The 6,724-nt window shown below is 33.8% G+C and overlaps 1 non-coding gene across 1 annotated transcript; it reads left to right on the top strand.

The window, feature by feature from the left end:
- Positions 1-675: 675 nt before the first annotated feature.
- On the top strand, positions 676-782 carry LOC124889110. Its single transcript, XR_007047726.1, has one exon. It is a non-coding gene; the product is annotated as a small nucleolar RNA R71 (small nucleolar RNA).
- The last annotated feature ends 5,942 nt before the right edge of the window (positions 783-6,724 follow it).

Here is a 6,724-nt window from a genome sequence, read left to right as displayed (position 1 = left end):
AGATTCTTCATAATCAATTATTGATTCTTCATATCTGCTGCCAACTGTACGTGACAAGCTAGAAATTTCTTTAAAATCTCCTCTAAATTGCTCGTTTGAGTTGTGGCCTAATTACTTTGAATTTGTTGTTGATTCAATTGTACCACCCCCTTATAATGATTGTTGTTCTGTTCTTGATTTCCACCCCATAAGAAATTAGGATGATTTCGCCAGTTGGGATTATAAGTGTTACCGTAGTTCTGTTGTCCTTGATGATTTGCATTCCCCGCATAATTAACAGAATTTGTATTAACCGCATAAGAATGTTTTACATGCTCACTACTACCACAAACTTCACACCACGTATTTTTCCTATTGAACTGCATTTGTTGTTGTTGCCGGCTATGCAACCCCAAACTTCATGTTGCTGAACTAATTAGTAATCTAATTTTGTAGCCCAGGAAGTTGAGCTAATAATACAGTAAACTGATCTACTTCTAACACACTTGCAACCTTTTCTAGAGCACTCCTCGAGTCAGCATACTATTTAGGATTCCCTTATAAAATTCGATTTAACAGTGTATATAATTCATCATATGTTTTCTCAAGAGCTTGCCCCCAGCTGCTGAATCCACGAGAATCTTGGAATTTGGATCCAACCCCTCTATGAAAGTATGAACAAAAACATTATTAGACTGATGATGGTCAGTGTAATTTCTGAGCATACCCTTAAACCTTTCCCATGCTTGGTAAAGATTTTTTCTTTTCTTATGACTGAAACTCAGAATCTGGCTTCTCAAACATGCAGTCTTCCCTGATGGAAAGCATCAGATAAGGAACTTCCGAGCCAGATCATCCTAGAAAGTGATAGAGAGTGGTGGTTCAGCATGTAACTACCTTTTCTCTTCCCCAATTAAAGAAAAGGGGAAGAGAGTCAGTTGACATAATCCATGGATACCCCTATAAGAATATAGGTATCGCTAACTCCCAGGAAGGTTTGCATGTGTTGTTGTGGGTCTTCATGTGAAAATCTAGCAAATTGCCCAGCCAAGCACAGTAACTGCGCCATATTTTTCTTTAATTCAAACCGACCACCCGACTATGGGTTGAGGATACTATTTGTAGCATAATTGGTAAGTGGGACTGCCACTGCACGAATAAGTCTTACCACTGCTTGAGCAGGAATAACTGGAATGGTCAGAGTTGGAACATTTCCAGCATTTAGATCAACTAAATCAATAAAATTAGGATCTCTTTGCTCCGCTATTTGAACTTGCTAAATTGGATAATGAGCTCTTCGCTTCTGTTGAAATACCAGTTCTAGTTCTGAATAGGATCTACCAACTCTCTACCTCTCGCCAGTCCTGTATTCAGCTAGTCCTGTAAAAGTCAGTCACTAAGATCAAGTCATTAACATGTAAACTAATTATCAAAAACCAAAAATTTATAAAATTACTAATTATAATAGTCCACAGCAACGGCGCCAAAAACTTGTTGCGGTCTAATCACACACAAGTGCACACGATCGTACAAGTAATATGGTGACTAAAATAGTCGGATATCGTACCCACGAGGACTATGTAACTAGAAATTCAACCAACTTTAGTTTTTGACAAAAATGTATTAAGTGTTTAAAAGTATCAAGATGATTGTAAAGATTCAGGGTAAAATATAAATAGTTAAGAAATAACGATATGCAACAATAGCAACTTAAGCAAGGGTTGTAAACAATAATGATGAGAATTCTAGGGTTGAGACACTTTGGACAATCTTAAAAATTTCTATTCCTATCGTAGTTTAGTTGATTATCAGGTTATTGAGTCGAAGGGTTTATAGTCTAATCATGGTTTCCCGACCTCTAATCTTCTACCTAACTGGACATTGGAACTACATCGTTGAGTAGGGATGCAATAATTTATTTAGATACTTAAAGCTATCTTCCTGCAAGTGAACCAAACAAGGCTTCTAGGTATATCCCTATCCTAGATGTTAATTCAAATTCCTTACTTTATAAAAGAGTGAGAACCTTGCTCTTTAATCTCTTTGTTCTATCTTATGATTCTCCACCTGGATTCACATAGGAATATAGGTTTATTCTAATGGTGGCCACTTATAAAAATAGTAAGCACAAGATAATATGAACAACTCATACGATAATCCAACAATAAACACGATAAAGAATATCAAAGTGCAATCATGTCCTTAGACTCAACTCCATAATAAGGGTTTTTAGCCACTCATGTTTGAATTCAACATAAAAAATGAATAATTAATCGTACCAAAGAGTAGTCTCAAAATAATGAAGGTCAAAGAACCCTAAGAGAGAAATTGTAGTGTTTTTCTGCCTCTGCTTACGTCTCCAAAGTGTTTCTAATTGAATTGACTTGTTCTTTTTATAGTTGGATTGTATTTCCCGACATTTGCACCTCACCGCGATGCAGGATAAGTTTTTCACATCTAGATTTGCAACGTGGTCTAATCGTGATGAGTCACTGGATTTGCCAATGGAGAATTTCCCTTTACTGCGATGCGGAGCTAGTTTTCTGTGTCTAGCTCCGCGACGCGGTCTAATCGCGATGAGTTAATGGATTTAGTTGTCTTGAATTATTATTCCTTGCTTCATTCTCTACTTTCTAAGCCAACTTCCAGTCTCTTTATCTCAGCAAATCAATCCCATTACTCGATTCATCGTTAACTTCTCGTTCATGCGTTCAATTGCATCCAATTTCATTAAAATTTAGCCCTGCACAAACTAATCATGTCCATTAGATAAGGAACACAATTAAAGCTTGAATACAATAAAAATAACACATTTTAGGTCACAGAACAAGTTCTATTATAGGTAAATGTTGGTGATTGGACATATAAATATGCCCAAGATCAGGGTCCCACACCTAAATTTTTATTATTTCAACTTTCCAACTAATAGGTCAAAATGAGCTTGGATGCCTCGAGACCCGAACCAAAGGTCTACCTAGCCTAAAATCGACATTGCGGAGCTACTGGCATAGTTCGAATTTGCATACGATATTGTTTTACTAAAGTTCTTATCTGGCGGCAATTTGAACCAGTGAAAACTTCAAAATTGGGAAATGAACCTAAAATCCAAACGAACTGTCCGATCATCGAACCAATAGTTTCGGTAAGTCATAAAGGACCTATAGCCATTGTGGGAAGGCTTAAAATACCAAAAATGCATGCAAATCAAGGAAATAGCCTGGAGGGTCATTACAAACATAGTCTAAATAAAGAAAGGTAGTAGTCAACTCTTAAAGCAAAAAACCAACGGCTACCTCGAATAACTCCAAAGATAGCCCAAATCAACTATCGTGAGGCACACTCGAACCAGGATCCTCTCCAAAAGGGTGTAGTAGGGGTGAGTACAGTCTACTTGTACTCAGTAGGTATCATAGGCCGACTGAGCAAAGTAGAAAATAAAGCATATAAAATACATACTAAGGGTACGTCGCCTGCAATCAGAAAATGTCCCACAATGGTAGTCCACATTGTTTCCACTAATATTTCTATAATATTTACATACATCATAGCAAATATAATGAAAGAATACAAGTAAGCCAATATCACACATACAAGTACTAGGGAAGGGATTACACATAGACAAGTATACATTAAGAGAGATAATATAACATAAATAAAGGCACAATGTAAGACAAATACAATGATGATGATGATGATGTGATGTACGAAGTTGTCGCACAACCTTCATATCCACCTACGGAGATAAATCATTCCGACGTAGGATCCGTGAGGGGTTCTTAAATTCCGTATGCAATCTATATCTAATTCATATCCATATCTCTTCTCTGGCACATCCTTTGGTAGAGGGTTATAAAGATGTCACATTTTCTGTTAGAAAAAACCAGTATTTTTAGTATCTCTAGTATTTCCACAGTGGTACCAATGTTTCATCAATGTATATGATATGAGGATGTAATGCTCACAACCAACTAGAATGAGTATTTCTACGTCCAACTAATATATCAACCAAGTGAGCCAATAATCCACTCAATGTTTCCAACTATCTATGAATTTCACCATAAATCATATGCCAATCGAATGAAACATATAAAAAAACACCATTGATACCACATTAGGCTTTTTCATCAATCAAGAGACAACTAATTTCATGTACACAAGGCCAATAATATCATATTAGACCCCACATGGTTACACATAGCAAATAGTATACCAAGACCATCAAATAACATCATTATATAGGCCCCCACATGGGCGCAACATGATAATAAATTCATTTTAATGATTAGTTCCCACACCCTTAACATGATTTTGTATCAACATTCACTACCCAACTCAGTCTAAAGAAGTTAAGTCATAACTTAACTCAAATACTGAAAACCGATCCACAAGCCTTCACTCTGAAGACTTAGTCCTCTCAAATGGACTTGAAATCAACTAAAATATGAAAATATGAAATCTATGCATCAAAAGAAAGACAACGATACCCATATTTTCTATTTTCAAGTCAGGGTCAAAATAGACCCCCGAAATGAATTTTCAAAAACGAAGGGCAAATCATAATTTTATCGTTGAAACATGTTTCCCATATTTTAGGAGTCTACATCTAAAATACCAAGTGAAAACAAGTTAAAAGTAAGGTCCAAATTGAACAAAAAACATGTTTAAGCTTTACCGGAAAAATCTCCAAAAATCCTTTTTGACATTAAGAATCTGAAGTTGTTTGGAAGATGAAATTGAGAGAAAACTGATAATTATAAGATTAGAAACTTAACCAAGTAAAAACGGGGTTTGAATCGAAGAAATATAAGTTTTAGGCCTTCCTGGCCAAAATCTCCAATTTCCCACTTTAATCCACATTAAAATAAGAATTAGATGATAAAATCAGAGTAAAGTAGTTGAAAAAGGTGTTTAGAAGCTTACCCAGACTTCGAAATAAAAGACATTGCCCAAAAATGTGAAACCATAAGCTCCAAGTCTCAAAAATGGAGAAAAAAAATAAAACATGGGTATATACAGGATCCAAGTATCCGCGGACCCCTCGAAATTCATCCAGAATATCGTGAATGTAAATGAAATATGTTACCCTATCAAATTTGACGCTCTATACTCAATGGCGATATCAAATTTTTTTAAAAATATCGTGTTCACAAAGTTGACCCCCGAAATTCAATTTCACAACTTTCGAAACCAAGGGTCAAAATGAGATTTAAAAATCATAAAATCACACCAACTATGTTACCAATTTAAAATCAACGTTTCGGATCTGCTGACGCAATTCGTTTTGCCATTCGATGTACAGATCAATAAATGTTGACTGAAGTCAACTATAAGGCTCTCAAAGCCACCAAAAATCATACTTTTACATAAATCATGCCAAAATACATCGAAAATCATGTCAATCATCCCCATGCCTCAGAAATACCATAAAATAACCATATAAGGGGTAAAATAGTCAAATCACATAAAAATGAATATTTCACAAAAATCACCAAAAAAATCAGGTTGTTTCAACTTAAATTTTAAATTATAACTACTTCTAATAGATTAGATTATTTTGCAATTTTATTCTAATCTATATTTCATTTATTTTTCTATGCATAATAAAATTTATCTATTCTAATTTTTAAATTTTGAGATAAGAGAGAAGAATCTCTACTTCTTATGTGTATAACACAAAATATAATCTAATTCAAGGTCAAATTTGAAGAAAGTAAAGTAATCAAATTACAACAAAAAAAATACACATGGAGGATTGGGGGTTGGGGAGGGGAGGAAATTTAAACAATTTTTGAGAATATAACGAAGAAATCAGATAATACACATATTATTATTTATAAAATTTTGCAATAAAGAGTTGGAGGGACAGTTGAATAATATATTAAATTATTTTTGACAATCTAAAACCTTTAAATTGTATAAATATAATTTAAAAATATGAAGGATAAAAGATTTTTTGCGATTACATAATTATTTTTACTCATATATACTTAATTCAGACGAGCGAGTATCTGTTTAATATACTTAATATACTCACAAGCGTTCACATCACTGTCCTAACTTCGTGTTAAGGGCACAACTTAAAGACTAATTTACTCTATTAACGTAATATTCATTCATAGTGATCAGGTGGACCATTCTGAAGACGGAGGACCCTAAGAAACTCAGAAAGAAAAAAAAAATAATATAGGAACTACAACTAAGAAAGAATAAGAATAAAAAGAATTGCTTAACAATCCACCATCTTTAAATTGTAAATAATATTATAAAAAAAAAAATATGAAACTTAATTTTCTTTACAATTAAATTATTATTTTTTCGTATAAATTTGATTAGCGATTGGGGATTGGGTGTGACGGAGGAGTGGGATAGGGTGGAGGCATATGGAGGGGGTGGGTGGAGGGGTAGAAAAACATTTATATTTTAAAAAGAATTGATTGGGGGTGGGGAGTGGGGGAGGTGGGGAGAATAATATTTATGTTATTTTTTTATTTCATTGTGAAATAAGATGATAGATGATTTCTTTTTAAGATAATAATATTATTTAACAAGTTTGAACGAGACATTCCAATATGAAACGATTAGAAATATTACTTTAATATTATCCACGCATTGCACGGATGCGTATACTAATTTTATATAACAATGATATAGTTTTTATCTATAATTCATTGTTCTATTATTTATTTTTTTACTAACGGTATCAGTATGGTATATGAATTATAGCAATATGATATATATGAATTAT

Source organism: Capsicum annuum, chromosome 11 (genome assembly GCF_002878395.1).
Source record: "Capsicum annuum cultivar UCD-10X-F1 chromosome 11, UCD10Xv1.1, whole genome shotgun sequence".
Classification (NCBI taxonomy): domain Eukaryota; kingdom Viridiplantae; phylum Streptophyta; class Magnoliopsida; order Solanales; family Solanaceae; genus Capsicum; species Capsicum annuum.
Note: the sequence above shows the minus strand (reverse complement) of the source record. Positions and strands in the feature narration are given on the sequence as shown.